The sequence below is a fragment of the Scylla paramamosain genome, chromosome 18 (assembly GCF_035594125.1).
Source record: "Scylla paramamosain isolate STU-SP2022 chromosome 18, ASM3559412v1, whole genome shotgun sequence".
NCBI lineage: Eukaryota > Metazoa > Arthropoda > Malacostraca > Decapoda > Portunidae > Scylla > Scylla paramamosain.
Window position 1 is genome coordinate 5,921,753 of NC_087168.1, and position 20,748 is coordinate 5,942,500.

Here is a 20,748-nt window from a genome sequence, read left to right on the forward strand (position 1 = left end):
ATAACGGGTTCAAGCTTGAAAAATTTAGGTTTAGGAAGGAGATAGGAAAAAATTGGTTCTCGAATAGAGTGGTAGATGAGTGGAACGGACTCAGTAATCATGTAGTTAGTGCTAGGACACTAGAGAGCTTTAAGAGAAGATTAGACAAGTTTATGGATGGGGATAACAGATGGAAATAGGTAGGAGTGTTTCATACAGGGACTGCCACGTGTAAGCCTGGTCGCTTCTTGCAGCTTCCCTTATTTCTTATGTTCTTATGTTCTTATGTATTGTTGTTTTCATGTATTATTATGATGATTATGATTATAATAATAATAATAATAATAATAATAATAATAATAATAATAATAATAATAATAGTAGTAGTAGTAGTAGTAGTAGTAGTAGTAGTAGTATTATCATCATCATCATTATTATTATTATTAGTATTATTCTCTCTCTCTCTCTCTCTCTCTCTCTCTCTCTCTCTCTCTCTCTCTCTCTCTCTCTCTCTCTCTCTCTTTCTCTCTCTCTCTTAAGCATAAAGTGTTTGAAACACATTAAGCAGTAGTAGTTAGCAGTAATATGTAGTAGTAGCAGTAATAGTAGAAGAGAGAGAGAGAGAGAGAGAGAGAGAGAGAGAGAGAGAGAGAGAGAGAGAGAGAGAGAGAGAGAGAGAGAGAGAGAGAGAGAGAGAGAATCGCCACTTCTGCATCTAGTATGTATTATTTTGGTGATCTTACAGACCGCGGACATTCGAGTCACTTGCGCACCCGAAACCTATAATGGCAGTAGTCGTGAGTGCGTGGAAAGATCGTGCGCCCGTGTGCTGTCACATATACTAACCCAGATAAACAGATACAATATTAGCAGTCGCTAATATTGTACTTCATAAGGAATGGATACATAAATTTCATAGGAAAGAATGAAAAAAAGTGATATACTTCACTAAACTACTGAGTATGGTGTTTTACCACACCTAGTGCTAACACAAAAAAAAAAAATGAATTAGAGATTGGGTGACTTGTTAGTGTAGTCCTGTTTTTTTTTTTTTTCTGAAATACTGATTTATTTTAAATCTTAAACTATCTACAGTTTTTGTTAACAACCGATGCTGGTAGTTTATTCCAGTGATCAATAGTTCTATCATTAAGAAAATGTTTTACCAATGTGTGTTTCATCTTTGTCCTTTTAACTGAATATCGTTCTCTCTTATGATTGTTAAGTGAACTCTTTGGAATAATCCTTCTATATTTAATTAGTATATATATATATATATATATATATATATATATATATATATATATATATATATATATATATATATATATATATATATATATATATATACACATAACTCGAATAGACTCCCTTTTATTCTTCGTTTACTGAGAGACCATGTCTAGCCGCTTTTGTTTTTCCTCATAATATAAGTTTCGCAGTGTAGGGATTTGTTTAGTTGCTCGTCGCTGAACTCTCTCTACTATGTTCTGATCTTTTATGTAATTTGGTGTACAGAACTGTACTGAGTATTCCAGGTGTTGCCTCGCGATAGTTGTATATGAGTAGCTAACTGTGACAAACGACCAAGCGCCAACTACCATAAAATGGCATTAATAATGTATTCTGTTCTATAATTTTCCCTACATCTTAGAAACAACATTAATGTTATTGTATCTTTATTCTGCGTGGAGCTAACATCAGAAAAGAGTCAAAACCTTTCAAGATCTAACTCCCCTCGTGACTTCTGGCATCTAGCCAAAAATATCTCCAATACCTTTGCTTCTGCTTCTTTCCCTCCTTTATTTCAACCAGATGGCACCACCGCTATTACATCTATTTCTGAAGTTGAACTCTTCGCTCAAATCTTTGCTAAAAACTCTACCTTGGACGAATCTGGGCTTGTTCCTGCCTCTCCTCCACCCTCTGACTTCTTCATGCTACCTATTAAAATTCTTCACAATGATGTTTTCCATGCCCTTGCTGGCCTAAACCCTCGGAAGGCTTATGGATCTGATGGGGTCCCTCCTATTGTTCTCTGAAACTGTGCCTCCGTGCTTCCACCTTGGCTAGTCAAACTCTTTCAGCTCTGTCTGTCAACATCTACCTTTCCTTCTTGTTGGAAATTTGCCTACATTCAACCTGTTCCTAAAAAGGGTGACCGTTCTAATCCCTCAAACTACCGTCCTATTGCTTTAATTTTAATCTATCCTTAACAGGAAGATTCTTAAACATCTATCACTTCACAACCTTCTATCTGATCGCCAGTATGGGTTCCGTCAAGGCCGCTCTACTGGTGATCTTCTGGCTTTCCTTACTGAGTCTTGGTCATCCTCTTACAGAGATTTTCGTGAAACTTTTGCTGTTGCCTTGGACATATCAAAAGCTTTTGATAGAGTCTGGCACAAAGCTTTGATATCCAAACTACCCTCCTACGGCTTCTATCCTTCTCTCTGTAACTTCATCTCAAGTTTCCTTTCTGACCGTTCTATTGCTGCTGTGGTAGACGGTCACTGTTCTCCTAACAGTGGTGTTCCTAAGGGTTCTGTTCCGTCACCCACTCTCTTCTTATTATTCATTAATGATCTTCTAAACCAAACTTCTTGTCCTATACACTCCTACGCTGATGATACAACCTGCACTTTTCCACGTCTTTTCATAGATGTCCATCCCTTCAGGAGGTAAACATTTCACGCAGGAAAGCCACAGAACGCTTGACTTCTGATCTTTCTAAAATTTCTGATTGGGGCACAGCAAACTTGGTATTGTTCAATGCCTCAAAAACTCAATTCCTCCATCTGTCAACTCGACACAACCTTCCATACAACTATCCCCTCTTCTTCAATGACACTCAACTGTCCCCCTCTTCTACACTGAACATCCTCGGTCTGTCCTTTACTTATAATCTGAACTGGAAACTTCACATCTCATCTCTAGCTAAAACAGCTTCTATGAAGTTAGGTGTTCTGAGACTTCTCCGCCAGTTTTTCTCAACCCCCCAGCTTCTAACTCTGTACAAGGGCCTTATCCATCCATATATGGAGTATGCTTCACATGTCTGGGGAGGTTCCACTCATACTGCTCTTCTAGACAGTGTGGAATGAACAGTTTTTCGTCAACTCCTCTCCTCTAACTGACTGTCTTCAGCCTCTCTCTCACCGCCGCAATGTTGCATCTCTAGCTATCTTCTACAGCTATTTTCATGCTAACTGCTCTTCTGATCTTGCTAACTGCATGCCTCCCCTCCTCCCGCGGCGTCGCTGCACAAGACTTTCTTCTTTCTCTCACCCCTATTCTGTCCACCTCTCTAATGCAAGAGTTAACTAGTATTCTCAATCATTAATTCCTTTTTCTGGTAAACTCTGGAACTCCCTGCCTGTTTCTGTATTTCCACCTTCCTATGACCTGAATTTCTTCAAGAGGGAGGTTTCAAGACACTTATCCATCAATTTTTGACTACTGCTTTGACCCTTTTATGGGACTGGCATTTCAGTGGGCATTTTTTTTTTAATTGGATTTTTGTTGCCCTTGGCCAGTGTCCCTCCTATATATATAAAAAAAAAAAAGTTGAGATCACCAGACTGTTTAACCGACTCACAGACAAGGATAATACTCCAAACACTTAACACCCACAACCATGTCTAAAGAAACAGTTAACATACAGTAACACGTATATGATCGAGGTATAATACCACGTTGAGCTTCCACCCACCGTGACAGTTCTACTGCCCAATAGTGTTATAGCCTCAAGCAGAGTAGTCTCGTTTACTACCTCCTGGACAACAGGCCTTGTCAGGACCTGAGGAGGGAGTAAAGTTCATTACGCACTTACTTAGGTCTCCTGCGGCTGAACTGCATCAGCCTGCAGTAGCATTTAAGAAAAAAACTGTTATTAACAAAAGATACAAGAAACTACTACAAAACGAAAGAGTGCCCACGAACACACAGGAGAGTCATTCACCGCTCAATGTGCACAAAACTCGGCGCATACACACACGCCGCCGAGGAGTCACTTCCCTGGGTATAGTGCGTGGTATGCACAATTACCCTTACTGGCAGACTACAGTGGAGACTCCTATTCTATATAAATAGGCCGGGGCGTACGACTGGTAATGACTCACTTATCACCTTAAGGCAACTGAACCGGCTATCTAATATCCTGCCTTAGTCTCTGATAAATGTTTGAGCACACCTCAGTTAGTGTGATCCTTCCAATTACTAGGTAGCGACTGCCGTGGGAAAGTGCTCCAACCGCTTTCCCACACTGCTGCTAAAGATGGAGTGGGGAGTGCGACATACATGCAGACACGCGCCCTTACCCGCTCCTTGTGTGATCTCTACTTGATCTCTACTTTATCTCTACTTTACTCTTACGGATTCTACTGAGCAAACAAAGGGGGCCTGATGAATAATGATTATTTCTTGATCAAGGGCAACTCGTCTGCTGTGAAATGAGACTCAAACTGACTGAACAAAGAGAAATAAAGTAAATTAATCGGAAAAGGAGAGTGTCTTTGCGATGAAATTCTTATAATAAGTTAATGGCAGTGAGCAGCCACTCTTAACCGTACATCTGGTGTCCGCGCCCTAGCTCTCTCTCTCTCTCTCTCTCTCTCTCTCTCTCTCTCTCTCTCTCTCTCTCTCTCTCTCTATATATATATATATATATATATATATATATATATATATATATATATATATATATATATATATATATATATATATATATATATATATATATATATATATATATATATATATATATATATATATATATATATACGAAGAGCACTCACACTGTACTAAGACGATCATGGACTGTTGGTACAACCCTAGCAACACTACTGAAGAAAGCGAGTCGGACATCGGACATCGTCAATTACTACAGGGCTTTCTTTTCCACCACGTACAAAGAAGAGAAAATAATGAAGAACATCGTACACAGAAACGTCAAGTCAACTAATGAAGAGAAGAAAATTAAACTTCTTATCTACTTCAAAAAATTAGAAAACAAGCCAGCTCCTACTACGTAACAGCCCTGATCAGAAGGAAATAACTCAGAAGTCATATAGCGTTTATAAGTTCTCCTGCAAGCGAGGAAACTGTGCAGCCCTCAAATCTACTTACATCAACATGACGATGACCAGGTTATCCCGATGACTGATGTTTCATCTAACATCTGGAGCCCCCAAGAAACATCTACATGAAGAGTACGGCGTAACGTTAACGAAAAGCATGCTATAAGAAAATATAGAAATCTTGGACACGTAAAGATTCGTGGAGATTGAGCATTATAGAAGCTTTATTCATCAAAGAAATGGAATCTACGTTAAACACACAGGCAGACAACCTCCTAGCTCTTCCGAGCATGCACCACGGGACGGGAGGAAAAAACCAGCCAACACCAGCCAATCAGCGACCAGCAACGAGTTAAGAGGAGCGGTGCAGCAAGAGCCAATCAGACACTCTGGCGCACTTACCTCCCAGCCCGACTCAGAGATATTTATTTATTTTTTTTCTTTTTTATGTAGGAGGGACACCGGCCAAGGGCAACAAAAATTTAATGAAAAAAAAAAAAACAACGAAGATGCCGGTCCCGAATAGGGTCCGAAGTGGTGGTAAAAAATTAAAGGATAAGTGTCTCGAAACCTCCCTCTTGAAGGAGTTCATGTCATAGGAAGGTGGAAATACAGAACCAAGAAAGAAGTTCCAGAGTTTACCAAAGGGGATGAACGAATGAAAATACTGCTTGACTCTTACATTAGAGAGGTGGACAGAACAGAGGTGATAAGAAAGAAGAAAGTCATGTGCAATGAAGCCGCGGAAGGAGGGGAGGCATTCATTTAGCAAGATCAGAAGAGCAGTTAACATGAAAATAGTGGTAGAAGACAGCTGGAGATGCAACATTCCGGCGATGAGAAAGAAGCTGAAGACAGTCAGTTAGAGAGGAGTTGATGAGAAAAAAAGCTTTGGATTCCACCCTGTCTAAAAGAGCTGTATGAGTGGAACCCCCTAGACATGTGAAGCATACTCCATACATGAACGAATAAGGCCCCTGTATAGAGTTAGCAGCTGTGGGGTGAGAAAAACTGGCGGAGACGTCTCAGAACACCTAACTTCATAGAAGCTGTTTTAGCTAGAGATGAGATGTGAAATTTCCAGTTTAGATTATAAGAAAAGGACTAACCGAGGATGTTCAGTGTAGAAGAGGGGGACAGTTGAGTGCCATTGAAGAAGAGGGGATAGTTGTCTAGAAGGTTGTGTCGGGTTGATAGATGGAGAAATTGAGTTTTTTTAAGGAATTAAACAATACTAAGTTTGCTCTGTCCCAATCAGAAATTTAAGAGAGATCAGAAGTCAGGCATTGTGTGGCTTCCCTGCATGAAATGTTTACTCCTGAAGGGTTGGACGTCTGTGAAAAGACGTGGAAAAGTATAATATGGTATCATCAACGTATAAGCACGCTCACGCGGCCAGCGCAACAACAATAAGCCAGCGGAACATGTTCTCACGTACACCCTGAGAAGTAACAACGTTACAGAAGAAGGCTTTACCAGAAATTACCACCTACTGAGAGGTCATAAACAGGCTTTCGAAAGAGAATAAGACACTCTTGAGGAATAAAGAGAATATCTTAAAAAAAATAGTGAATGCTGAATTAGCCATCAGCTTTAACAACACATGCATTAGAGAATATCTCCTGCCCATTTATACCCTCAAAAAAAAAAAAAAAAAAAAAAAAAAATATATATATATATATATATATATATATATATATATATATATATATATATATATATATATATATATATATATATATTGTTATGACCCAGGTTCAACCACCTAAATAGTTGCCACTATACTTGGGTCAGCTTTCCATAGACAAGCTCTTTCTAATCTAGTGTGGGCATAACTACAACGAATCCAGAGCCTTCCTTGTCGTCCCTAACCATCAAATCTGAGGTCGCCATTAATTCTAAGCCCCCGACTGAAAAGAAGAATATAACAAACACCAAACAAACTCCTACTTGCTAAGAGAAAATTTCAACCTATGTGCTAGTGGTGGTGCGGAGCACAGCTAGAATATAGGATACACAGGAATGAGGCTTATAATATTCTGTGGATAACCTCCCACGCCCAACTGAATATTATACCCTCCCACACGTGAATAGTCTATGTGCAGTGCCCTGGAGGAACACAGACAGCCACACACACGCAGAATTATCAAGTTCTCTTGCTTCAGAGCTCTCTTGTTATCTTTTACCGCTATTTTCATGCCAACTTCTCTTTTGATCTTGCTAACTGTATGTTTCCCCTCCACCCACAACCTCACTGCAAAAGACTTTCTTCTTTTTCTCACCCCTATTCTGTCCACATCTCTAATGCCGTGCAAGAGTTTACAAATATTCTTAATCATTCAACCCTTTCTCTGTTAAACTCTGGAACTCCCTACCTGTTTCTGCATTTCCATCTTCTTATGACTTGCAGTCTTTCAAGAGGGAGGTTTCAAGCCACTTATCTTGTTATTTTTGACTACCGCTTTCGACTGTTTTTTTTTTTTTTTATGTAGGAGGGACACTGGCCAAGGGCAACGAAAATCCAATAAAAAAAAAAAATGCCCACTGAAATGCCAGTCCCATAAAAGGGTCCAAAGCCGTAGTCAAAAATTGAAGGATAAGTGTCTTGAAACCTTCCTCTTGAAGGAATTAAAGTTATAGGAAGGTGGAAATACAGAAGCAGGCAGGGAGTTCCAGAGTTTACCTGAGAAAGGGATGAATAATTGAGACTACTAGTTAATTCTTGCGTTAGAGAGGTGGACAAAATAGGGATGAGAGAAAGAAGAAAGTCTTGTGCAGCGAGGCCGCCCGAGGAGGGGAGGCATGCAGTTAGCAAGATAAGAAGAGCAATTAGTATGAAAGTAGCGGTAGAAGATAGCTAGAGATGCAACATTGCAGCGGTGAGAGAGAGGCTGAAGACAGTCAATTAGAGGAGAGGAGTTGATGAGACGAAAAGCTTTTCATTCCACCCTATCTAGAAGAGCAGTATGGGTGGAACCCCCCCAGACATGTGAAGCATACTCCATATATGGACGGATAAGGCCCTTGTACAGAGTTAGCAGCTGGGGGGTGAGAAAAAACTAGCGGAGACGTCTCAGAATACCTAACTTCATAGAAGCTGTTTTAGCTAGAGATGAGATGTGAGGTTTCCAGTTCAGATTATAAATAAAGGACAGACCGAGGATGTTCAGTGTAGAAGAGGGGGACAGTTGAGTGTCATTGAAGAAGAGGGGGTAGTTGTCTGGAAGGTTGTGTCGAGTTGACAGATGGAGGAATTGAGTTTTTGAGGCATTGAACAATACCAAGTTTGCTGTGCCCCAATCAGAAATTTTAGAAAGATCAGAAGTCAAGCGTTATGTGGCTTCCCTGCGTGAAATGTTTACCTCCTAAAGGGTTGTACTTCGTGAAAAGACGTGGAAAAGTGCAGGGTGGTATCATCAGCATAGGAGTGGTTAGGACAAGAAGTTTGGTTTAGAAGATCATTAATGAATAATAAGAAGAGAGTGGGTGACAGAACAGAACCCTCAGGAACACCACTGTTCCTGAGAACAGTGACCGTCTACCACAGCAGCAATAGAACGGTCAGAAAGGAAACTTGTGATGAAGTTACAGAGAGAAGGATAGAAGCCGTAGGAGGATAGTTTGGAAATCAAAGCTTTGTGCCAGACTCTATCAAAAGCTTTTGATATGTCCAAGGCAACAGCAAAAGTTTCATGAAAATCTCTAAAAGAGGATGACCAAGACTCAGTAAGGAAAGCCAGAAGATCACCAGTGGAGCGGCCTTGACAGAACCCATACTGGCGATCAGATGGAAGTTTGTGAAGTGATAGATGTTTAAGAATCTTCCTGTTGAGGATAGATTCAAAAACTTTAGATAGGCAGGAAATTAAACAATAGGACTGTAGTTTGAGGGACTAGAACGGTCACCCTTTTTAGGAATAGGCTGAATGTAGGCAAACTTCCAACAAGAAGGAAAGGTAGATGTTGACAGTCAGTGCTGAAAGAGTTTGACTAGGCAAAGGTGGAAGCAAGGAGGCATAAAATCTCCTTCTATGATTGTTGGAGATGTTTTCCCACTAAAGACATACCTCATGAAACCATATTCAGGACAAACTATCACACCTCACCAGAGAATTTTTAACTATAGGTTGTCTTGAGCAAGGCGTGTTTCTGAAAATGTTTTTGGAATATTGGCTTCAAAATTTAGAGTCTTTGCAGTATTTATTAACTCTAACCCGGAGTATATAAAGAAAATAATTTTTGCATCAGTGGCTCTTCATAATCACTTGAGAGTTAACTGTAAAACTTATATATAGTACCTGAACAGCTGCGAAGAGAGGACATGGATGAAAACACCATGATTCTAGGAGAGTGGTAGGGAGCACTTTGTGGATTTACAAGTCTTCAAGGAATTGCTCGGGGATATTCTAATAATGCTAAAAAAAGTGTGTGACACTTTGAAACATGATTTCATGGGCAATGGTCAAGTACCATGGCAAGAAAGAAAAACTTTGTACCACTACAGCATTTTTTTTTTTTTCTTTTGTGTCGTGTTTGGCTTATACACTACTCCATCCTGGCAGTTTGGTGTTCGGCATCGACCTCTTGGGAGTTGAAGTGATCGGCCACTGCCCATTAATGACACAGGCAGATATTTTATTTATTTTTTTAAGTGACACGTGACACTGCCCATGCAGTGTCTTCTTTTGATAGCCATGTAATTTATAGTATAACAGATTATTTGCAATACTTAGTCATCATGACCGACCCAGATTATTGTTTACATAATATGCTTAATATTTCTAATATTGTATTATAAACTTAATATCATTCTTTAAAAGTACTTTTAAGGAATACATATTCTTAACCAAAAGAGTTACATAATAGGACAATAAAATATCAAAAGACAGTGTATTTCCTTTTATTTCCCTATTTCACAATTGTATTTACTGTATGCTTTTTTAGATGGCTAATAAATAAACCTTCAATAAATTCCACCCTTATGTGGTGATGAGAGTCTGGAAAATTTTCATGGCTTACAGAATCTATAGCAAAAGCTTGTTTTTATTTTTATAGTTCACCTTTTTCTTGTCTTTTAACTATAGAGAACTGACAGCAACCAAAGATTTCATTACTTTGGTAATTATTTCATCCTGGTTTACTCTTTTCCTCTTCTTATGTGGTTCTAATCCTATAGGGGGTGCTGAGATTGATGAGGAAGAAGAATGAACAGTTGCAGAGGCAGAAGAAAGAGATAGAAAGAGCAAGGATTGGGTAGATACAGGCATAGATAGAATGGCTGAGGAGAGGATTGTAGATGACAGTGGTGCAGAGCACAGTGATGGAATGGATGATGACACAGGTGGAATGGCAGAAGATAAGACTGGAAGAGGTGATGGTGCAGAAGATGAAGATGGAGAAGGTGATGGCTCAGAAGACAGGGCCAGAGAGGGTGACAATGCAAAAGAGAAAGAAGGTACTACAATGGTTGACATTGATAGTGCAATAGTGGTTGATGGCAAAATTGGAGTGGCCAGCAAATCCAGATCTTCAAGAGTCCCCTCAAACACCATATTATGTAGGGTAAAACTGAAGTAATTTCTGGAGATGCTGTACACAGGACGGAGAATTGACATCACCGTAAAATACTCCCATTTTGGAGTCACACCCTCTGCTGAACCACTTGGTGTCTCTTCTGTTTTTTGCAGTAACTTCTGATAGTTTCACGTAAATAGGTGAACTTGCCCATAACAGGATCTGGAACAAAGATTAATGAAAATCCATTACTTATGGTGAAAATACTTAAACTAAACCAATCTGAACATAAACATAGAGTAAACCTAGGCAAACTTTACCTGGTTATGGCAAGTTAGGCTAGATTAAAGTATAGTAGGTTAAGTTAGGTTAGATGTAACTTAGTTTTATTAAGACCAAAATTAAGGTAGATATAGCTAAAACTAACCAAACCTAAAATGGTCATGGTAAACTAGGTTAGGTTAAGCCTTCCTTAGTGTCCTACAAGGTTAACCATTCACCCTGTCACCTGTAGCCCCCATGCACCTGTGAACTGATTGGGTACTGAATCACCATTCACCATTTGCCTTCCCCATTACTCATACATAAGAATGTTTTTTTTTTTTTTTTATTCTAGCAGGAGGATATTCTTTTTTAATCTATTGTAACATGACTAGCTTAGGTATTATGTAGCCAGCACCCATCTACTTTGACTCCTAAATAAATATAATATCCATCTAGTTCCAAACAATGGTGTAGGTGGTGCATTTGGCCACCGCAAATTGTTTGTCTTTGAGATATTAATTTTTTATAAAATTTACCATTAAGGTAGTTAGACCAAAATTAGAGTTGATATAACTAAACCTAACCAACCCTAAAATGGTTGTGGTAAATTAGGTTAAGGTATGTTGAGTTAGATTAGATTGGATTAGGTCAGGTTTTGTTATACCAAAATTAAGGTAGATATAACTAAACCTAACCAAGCCTAAAAGGGTTATGATAAATTACGTTAGGTTATGCTAGGTTAGATTAGATTAGATTAGATTAGGTTAGGTTATGTTAGGTTAGATTAGATTAGGTTAGGTTTAGTTTGATGAAAATTTTCACTTGTCATATTTAGTTAGACAAGTTATTCAGTGTTATGTGAACTTTCAGACCACAATTTCCCTGGTCATCATATTCCTTCCCATTATATAAGAATTTTTTTCTTTTTCTACCAAGAGGATATCTTTATTTATGTAGCCATCACCTATCTACTTTGACTCTTTAAATAATGTATTATCATCCATCTAGTACAAAACAAAGGTGTAAGTATTGCATTTGGCCACAGGGTATCTTTCATCAATTTTACCATGTTACTGTTTATTTTGGAGACTAATCCTGGTATTATTACTAAACAAGTGCACCTGTCTCAGGAAAAATTAAAAAGAATTCTTCTCGGTAAAGTACTTGGGTCACATATAACACAGTGGTGTGTATTTTTACTGCTGTTCTTGAGATATTAATTTTTAATCATCTAATTTACCATTAAGGGAATTAAGGTTAGGTTTAGTTAAGTTAAATTCATGTTTTATATATATATATATATATATATATATATATATATATATATATATATATATATATATATATATATATATATATATATATATATATATATATATATATATATATATATATATTTTTTTTTTTTTTTTTTTTTTTTTTTTTTTTTTTATTTCTACTTGTTTATGTGTGTTTGGGTGGAGGGTGTATAAGAAAAAACATTGATTTATGGCAGAAACGGTTACCAGATTTATTCAAAGCACACCAAAATCTACCAGAAAAATGTACTTTCATCCAAATATGTTAGAGCGGGGCCTAAGCCTAACCTATATGTTAGATAAGGCCTAAGTCTAACCTAATCTGACCTGATTGCAGTGGTATTTACCATTAAAAAGCATTATTTATTTATTTTTTTTTTCAGGAAACACAAGCATGCAGGTATAGATTAGGTGAAAGACAGATAAGGGTAAACCTAAATATGATTAAGGTGTACGGATAGTGTTGATAAATGGAAAATCATTACCAACCTGTGGTTGGATGAGAGGTCTGTCCTGAATGCTCTGCCTTCAGTTCCTGGCAGATTTCATTCCAGATGGCTCTTTCCAGAACCTTCTTGGAATAATTTCCATGCTTGACGTCCCACAGAACTTCTTGGGTTCTCACTTTTTTCTTAGAGTGCATAAATAAATTCAGGAGGCCACTCCATATAGACGATTATCGCAGCGACGTTTCCGAAAACTGGTGCCAAGACAATGATAAATCAAATGAAGATCGGGTAATTAATAATATTTAATAAAATTATACACTTTTAGTCCTATTTCAATGTTAAAGTATGTTTAAATATGTGTTCAACAATATTTTAAAGCGCTAAAGTGTTTATCTTTATGTACACCGTAAATTTAATTGTCATAATATAACATAGTTCTTCAGCTATCTTGATTTCGATGCTCTTCCTTCAAACAGAATCAAGCGTATTCTTGAAACTCCCACTCCGAACTTGGACGAAATCCAATTGAAATGTGTAGATCCAAAGTTTCTGTTGACTAGTGTAACCGCGGTTTAAGGAGGGATGAGTGGAGAAAGAAGCAAAGGAGAGAGAGAGAGAGAGAGAGAGAGAGAGAGAGAGAGAGAGAGAGAGAGCAATGTGTTAATGAAAATAATAATAAAGAAAAGTAGTAATGATAACAATGAAATAATAATAATAATAATAATGATAATAAAATGATAATAATAATAATAATAATAATAATAATAATAATAATAATAATAATAATAATAATAATAATAATAATGATAATAATAACAATAATAATGATAATAATAATAATAATAATAATAATAATAATAATAATAATAATAATAATAATAATAATAATAATTACACACACACAACACACACACATACACACACACACACACACACACACACATCTTGCTGGCCATTCGGTAGAAGTCTTATAAGTAAGCCTGTCACTGGGTAGACTCCTGTTCGTCCCCTCCCCCTCCACCTTTCTCTCTCTCTCTCTCTCTCTCTCTCTCTCTCTCTCTCTCTCTCTCTCTCTCTCTCTCTCTCTCTCTCTCTCTCTGCCACACACACACACACACACACACACACACACACACACACACACAGAGGTAGTTACTGGGGGTTTCATATGTTTCTTGTTTATTTAACTTAACTAATATTCATTTTGTATTAGTTTTCATACACCAAAGTGGTAATCTGCCTCTTCAGATACGATAGATTTGATCAATTTGCCGTGCTTATGAATATCAGGTTAAAAACAACACGGTAGCAATACAAAACAATACTGACAGCAATTTATTGTTTTGATTTCTCTCTCTCTCTCTCTCTCTCTCTCTCTCTCTCTCTCTCTCTCTCTCTCTCTCTCTCTCTCTCTCTCTCTCTCTCTCTCTCTCTCTCTCCTAGTAGCGTGTCCAGCCACCTTGCTTTTCAATAACCTCTCTTAACCTGTTAGGCATTGACGCCACTATTTTCCTTATGACTTTGGGCTTTTCTCGCAGTTTTTTCGCTTTCTCTCTATGTTCCATCATCTGTTGAGGGGTTCTTTCGTGTTCCCTATCCCATGAATTTACCATGTGCTCCCATACATTTTCTATGGGATTGCAATCGCAACCTTTTGGGGGCCACTCTAAGACCTGTATTTCATTAGAGTGGTTCTGAAACCACTCACGCACGGTCCTGGCCATGTGAATGGGGAACTGATCTTGCACATAACCATCCAGGACTTTGGAAATCCATACAGGATTTGGAGATAAAGTTCGGTGGTGAATCATCTTCCAGTCCTTGTCACATCCCATACTCCTTCCATGCTTATCCACCCAAATATGTTACATGTAACTCAGCTGTGACCTCACTGAATGTTTCCCTTTGTGTCTCACAACACAAGGGGGCAGTCACAGCCTGTCCTCTAAAGACAACTCTCTTCCTTCACACAAAACTACAAGCACCTAGTTATATACACACACAACCTTCACTCAGAAATTCAAGATTATCATGGCGACTCCTACACCAACCTCCGAGTCCCCATCTGGAGAAAGGCCCACAAATGTTCCCAGGTCGGACTGCTCTTCAGGCATCGACCCTAAGTGTCTTGACACTTCCCTCAATTTTTTCTTCATTAACTTCTGCAACATTCACGGTCTTAGATCTAATTTTCAATCTATAGAACACCACCTCTCCTCTGCTAAACCTCATCTTCTTTTCCTCACTGAAACACAGGAGCAGCTCGATCGGCAAAAGAGAGAGACAAACATCGTACTCTTTAGAATACCTGACGAACGAGTTACACTTGAGGGAGCCACTACTGAAGAGGCTAAAATACAACAAGTATTGAATGCAATAGAAGCCACCCCCGACGTAGTGGTCCGTTCACATCAAAGGTTGGGTCAACTTACGCTGGGAAGCAACAGATCACGTCCACTACTCGTCAGAGTCGACTCTAAAGCCATCTGAGATAAAGTGTTGGAGAGGGCGACAAGACTGAAGGATATGCAAGAACCATATAAGAAAATATATATCAAGAAGGACTCACACCCTGAAGTAAGGAAAGAATGGAGGCGCTTGAAGACAGCAGAAGAAGAAGAGAAAAATAAACCTTCGAACGCTGGATGCAACATTCGCCTCGATTATAGGGAACGAGTGTTGTACAAAGACGGTGTGGTGATTGACAAATGGCAACCTCATCCTTTTTAAGAAGACCACAGGGAAGTATAAGTATTGTTTCTTGGAACATTAATGGTATAAAAACAAAAATAGAAAAGAAAAATGTTGAGACATTTCTCAGTAAATATGATATTACTTGTTTAAATGAAATAAGGACGTGCTTGCCGTTGTTCTTTCCAGGATATGCTTCTTATAAAAATTCTGACAAACAAAACAGTAATCGTGGTGGAACTTGTGTGTTTGTACGACTTTGTTTGAATAAGTTTATATTTGATGTGGATTTTTCTTGTACGGATCAAATATTGTTTAAGCTTAAAATTGCACCAGGTGCAATTTGGTTCTTGTTATGTACCCCCTCGGACTCTGAGTATTTTGATTATATACAAATATGTAATATACAAGAAAAGGTTAAGCACAATGATTGTAGTAACGGATGTGTGATAATTGGAGACGTGAACGCTCGCTTTGGTTGTTCGGTGAGAGAACTGCAGGGCATAGTGGATATGGCGGGAATTTCTTATCCTGTTATTTCTGACCCTGTGCCTACGCCCAACGACAATGCTAAAAGCGTTACTTGGCATATGTGCTGAAAAAGAATTACTAGTTGTTAACAATTTACAAAATATGAATTCCCATTATTTGAGTAAGAAAACCTATTGTAAGGGAAGTGAATGGATATCTGAATTGGATATTTGTATCGTGTCTAAGGGTTTACTCAGCTTGATTGAATCTTTTGACGTTGTTAGAGACAACTCTTTACCTTCAGATCACGCACCAATTAGTGTTACGCTACAACCACCTTCACCTTGTCTCGAAACTCTTAAACTGAGATCATTTGAACTGGGTAAACATGGTGCAGATTAACGTTATTGATATGGTGAAAAATCGCCAGTCAATAAGCAAAAGACCTATACGATACCAGAACATCAACTATGAATTATTTGTGTCCAAACTCAATGAGATAGATTTACATACACAATGTAGTGACGATATAGATGTAACAGCCTCTACTATAACTGAAACGTTATATGAATGTGGAAGTGCCAGTAAATACCCACGTTGTGCCCGTGTAGAGGAAGTGACTGATGGAAGAGGAAGGTGGGAAAGAATGTTGGATAATAATGATCAGGCTAAATTATGGCAAGCAATAAACTGGCGCGGTGAGATAACAGACGATAGTAACAACACAGAGCCCATGCCAGATGATGAAGTCTTTAAAGAGCACTTTGAAAAAATATTTAATCCACCGGATATAGTTTACCCGAATGCTAATGATCTACACTCTCATCTCAACATACCGATACTAGACGACATAATCAACGTAGAAGAGGTGCAGAGACAGATTAAGAGATTAAAACCAGGCAAGGCTTGTGGCCCTGATGGAGTACCACGTACACTTTTCAAAGTTTTACCTGTTCAATGGATAATGTTTATAGCTACACTCTTTAATAACATATTTCTGACTGCCTCTTACCCTACTAGTTGGATAGCGGCAAAACTGTTCACTATATATAAACGTGGGTCTAAAGCACTCCCAAGTAATTATAGAGCAATTAATGTTATTAATACAATAACAAAATTATATGACATGGTCCTGTCAGCTCGCCTCCATCAGTGGTTTGTGCCTCACCGGGAACAGGCGGGGAGTCAGCCAGGAAGAGGATGTGTGGAACATCTGGTAACACTCAGTGTTGATGGATATTGCTCGAAGGAAAAAACTGAAGCTATTTATTACATTTGTGGATTTCAGTAGAGCTTATGATTGTGTACCGAGGTTTGATTTGTTTATGTCGTTGAAGAGGATGGGATGTGGTGTTACTATGCTCTTAGCTTTGGCTGCAATGTATAGATGTACGAATAGTGTGGTGGGAACTGCTGTCATCGCAACCACCGTTGGTGTGCGTCAAGGCTCACCCACATCTTGTATACTGTTTATCCTTTATGTTAATGAAATGATACAAATGTTAAAACAACGATGTCCTGTGGATGGTTTCCTTGCATGGTTGCATGTTTTAGTCATGATGGATGACACTATACTGTTATTAACAACTCAAGATGGAATGAAAAGTTAGATAAAAATTTTACAAGAGTTTTGCAGCACTCGTGGTATGATCATTAATGATAACAAGACGAAATTTATGGTGTTGCATGGAGATAAGGAAGAAAAGGAAAATAAAACTATTGAGAATAATGTTATTAGTTGTTGTGATCACTACATTTATCTAGGAAGTCCCTTTACTGATGATGGCTCTCCATCAACTGCAATTAAGTTACATGCTAATATGAAGATGTGCCATACTTTGAAATTTATATCTTTCATTAATAAGAATAATGATGTGCCATTTATAGTTAAGAAAAAAATATTTGATGCTGCATTTATGTCGTCGCTACTGTACGGTTGTGAATCCTGGCTCAATGGAGTCACGAAGCCTATAGAAAAACAGTATAAATGGTGTATAAAGCAACTTCTTGGCGTAAGAAAAACGATGAACAATGATGTTTGCATGGTAGAGTTGGGCATGCCCCCAGTCTGTGCACTGGTTAAGGCAAAACAAAGAAAATTCTTTAAAGAAATGTGGACAAAAAGAAACACAATGGATGACGACCCACTGATATATGCAATTAAGGCGGCACTAAGGTATAATGATGTTGTGTCCAGGTATATGACAGACTTGATCACTGTCGACAGTGACGATGTGCACACTGCAATGGATGAGGTGTAGACCCGTGTGAGAGTTTCAGTATCAAACAGGCTAAGTTTTTATAAGTCTGTTAATAGTGAACTAATAGTGCATGACATTTCCATAAAAAACGTTAAAGTTAATGAATTGGAACGAGTATCCTGGACAAGGTTACGTCTGTCTTCACACTCGTTGGCAGTTGAAAAGGGACGTTGGAATCGGCGAGGAAGGGGTCGTCTTCCCATGGAGGAAAGATTGTGTTCAAACGGAGAAACATGTTCTTGAAAATTGTCCTATTTCCAGTCACGTTAGAGAAAGGAATAATGTAACGACAGTTAGTAATTTATTTGTTGATAGATCTGATTATATAAATGTTTGAAGAATTGTACATGAGGTATTGTCTTTATATTAATGTTGGATGTGTGTTTGGATAAAAAAAAAAGGGGGGTTTGTTTGGATAAATTCTTGTTTTTTATATAAACGTATAGGATTACAATTTAGTTTTTACGCATGCCTTTTATGGGTTTTAAGTATTTTCAATGAATTTCTTGTCTAATTATTTACATTCCGCTGTTTTATTTTTATAATGTGCCTTGTTTTTATTTGGTTGCTATGTCAGGTTTTTATGAGTTGTGTTTTGTTTTTATGCAACAGATTTTATTTTCGGTGATATATTTTCAATATCGTAGTTGCAAAAATTTCCTCTGTATATTTGTAATTTGGACTATTTTTTAATGTGTTTATTGGTGTGTACTTCCCTGTGGTCAATCAATCAATCAATCAATCAATCAATCTGAAGCAACTGAGAGTAGCCTTTTTTCTGTTACCTCCTACTTTTTCTATCCTCATTTTCAGTCCAAAGCTGGATGGTGCGTTTGTGTGCGCAACGACTTAACCTACTCGCGTTCCCACGCTCTTGAATCTTCTCAGTTTTCCGCCATCTGGCTATGACTACAGAGTCACTCTCAAACTAAATTTATCTGTGCTGTATACCTTTCACATAACTCCTATGACTATAAGAAATTCTTTGACTACTTAACTTCCAAAGTGGAGCACATTCTGACTCTCTTCCCTTTTGCGGAGATCTCTACTCTTGCAGACTTCAATGTTCACCACCAGCTTTGGCTTTCCTCTCCCTTCACTGACCATCTTGGTGAACCAGTCTTCCACTTTACTATCATCCACGACCTAGAGCAATTGGTGCAACATCCTACTCGTATCCCTAACCGTCTTAGAGATACGTCCAACATTCTTGCCCTTTTCCTAACTTCTAATTCTTTTCCTTATACTGTTACCCTCTATTCTCCGTTGGGCTCCTCCGATCACAATCTCATATCTGTATCTTGTCCTATCGCTTGAATCCCTCCTCAGCATCCCCCACAAGTGGAGGTGCCTCTGGCGTTTTTCCCCTGCTAGTTGGGGCGACCTGAGGAGGTATTTTGCTGATTTTCCTTGGAATGACTACTTGTTCCGTGTCAGAGACCCGTCTTTGTGTGCCGAGCGCAAAATAGAAGTGATAGTGCCTGGCATGGAACTGTACATTCCTCACTCTTTTTCTTGACCTAAACTTTCCAAATCTTGATTTAACAAAGCCTGTTCTCATCACCAGAATCTCATGCACTTTATATTTCTGCATGGAACCATGCCAAGTCTGTTCTCCAACAAGCCTAAAACTCCTTCATTAATAGAATGTGTCAAAATCTTTCAAGATCTAACTCCCCTCGTGACTTCTGGCATCTAGCAAAAAATATCTCCTGTAACTTTGCTTCTTCTTTTTCTCCTTTTTTCAACCAGATGGCACCTATTGCTATCACATCTATTTCAAAAGCTGAACTCTTCGCTCAAACCTTTGCTAAAAACTCTCCCTTGGACGATTCGGGGTTTGTTCCTCCCTCTTCTCCACCCTCTGACTACTTCAAGCTACTTATTAAAATTCTTAGCAAAGATGTTTTCCATGCCCTCACAGGCCTAAACCCTCGGAAGGCGTATGGACCTGATGGGGTCCCTTCTATTGTTTTCCGAAACTGCGCCTCCGTGCTTGCACCTTGCCTAGTCAAACTCTTTCAACTCTGTTTATCAACATCTATCCCTCCTTACTGGAAGTTTGCCTACATTCAGCCTGTTCCTATAAAGGGTGACCGTCCTATTGCTTTAATTAACTGCCTATCTAAAGTTTTTGAATCTATCCTCAACAGGAAGATTCTTAAACATCTATTACTTTACAACCTTCTATCTGACCGCCAGTATGGGTTCCGTTAAGGCCGCTCTACTTGTGATCTTCTGGCTTTCCTCACTGAGTCTTGGTCATCCTCTTTTAGAAATTTTGGTGTTGCCTTAGACATATCAAAAGCTTTTGACAGAGTCTGGCACAAAGCTTTGATTTCCACATTACCCTCCTACGGCTTCTATCCTTCACTCTGTAACTTCATCTCAAGTTTCCTTTCTGACCGTTCTATTGCTGCTGTGGTAGACTATTTACTATTCTTCTCCTAAATCTATTAGCAGTGGTGTTTCTCATGGTTTTGTCCTGTCACCCACTCTCTTCTTATTATTCATCAATGTTCTTCTAAACCAGACTTCTTGTCCTGTCCACTCCTACGCTGATGATATCACCCTCTACTTTACCACGTCTTTTCATAGACATCCAACCCTTCAGGAAGTAAATAGTTCACGCAGGGAAACCACAGAACGCCTAACTTCTGATCTCCCTAATATTTCTGATTGGGGTAGAGCAAACTTGGTATTGTTCAGTGCCTTAAAAACTCAATTCCTCCACCTATCAACT

The 20,748-nt window shown here is 38.5% G+C and overlaps 1 protein-coding gene across 7 annotated transcripts in view; it reads right to left on the reverse strand.

The window, feature by feature from the left end:
* Positions 1-20,748, reverse strand: part of LOC135109055 (sodium- and chloride-dependent glycine transporter 1-like) — a 158,076-nt gene that overhangs the window by 123,595 nt on the left and 13,733 nt on the right. Inside the window, exon 1 of one of the 7 annotated variants that reach the window (XM_064020061.1) lies at positions 3,692-3,711. The exons of the other annotated variants lie outside the window; for them this stretch is intronic. The gene's annotated coding sequence lies outside the window, so the exon portion shown is untranslated. Of the gene's footprint in view, positions 1-3,691; positions 3,712-20,748 lie in introns of those variants that run through there. 7 annotated transcript variants of the gene reach the window in all.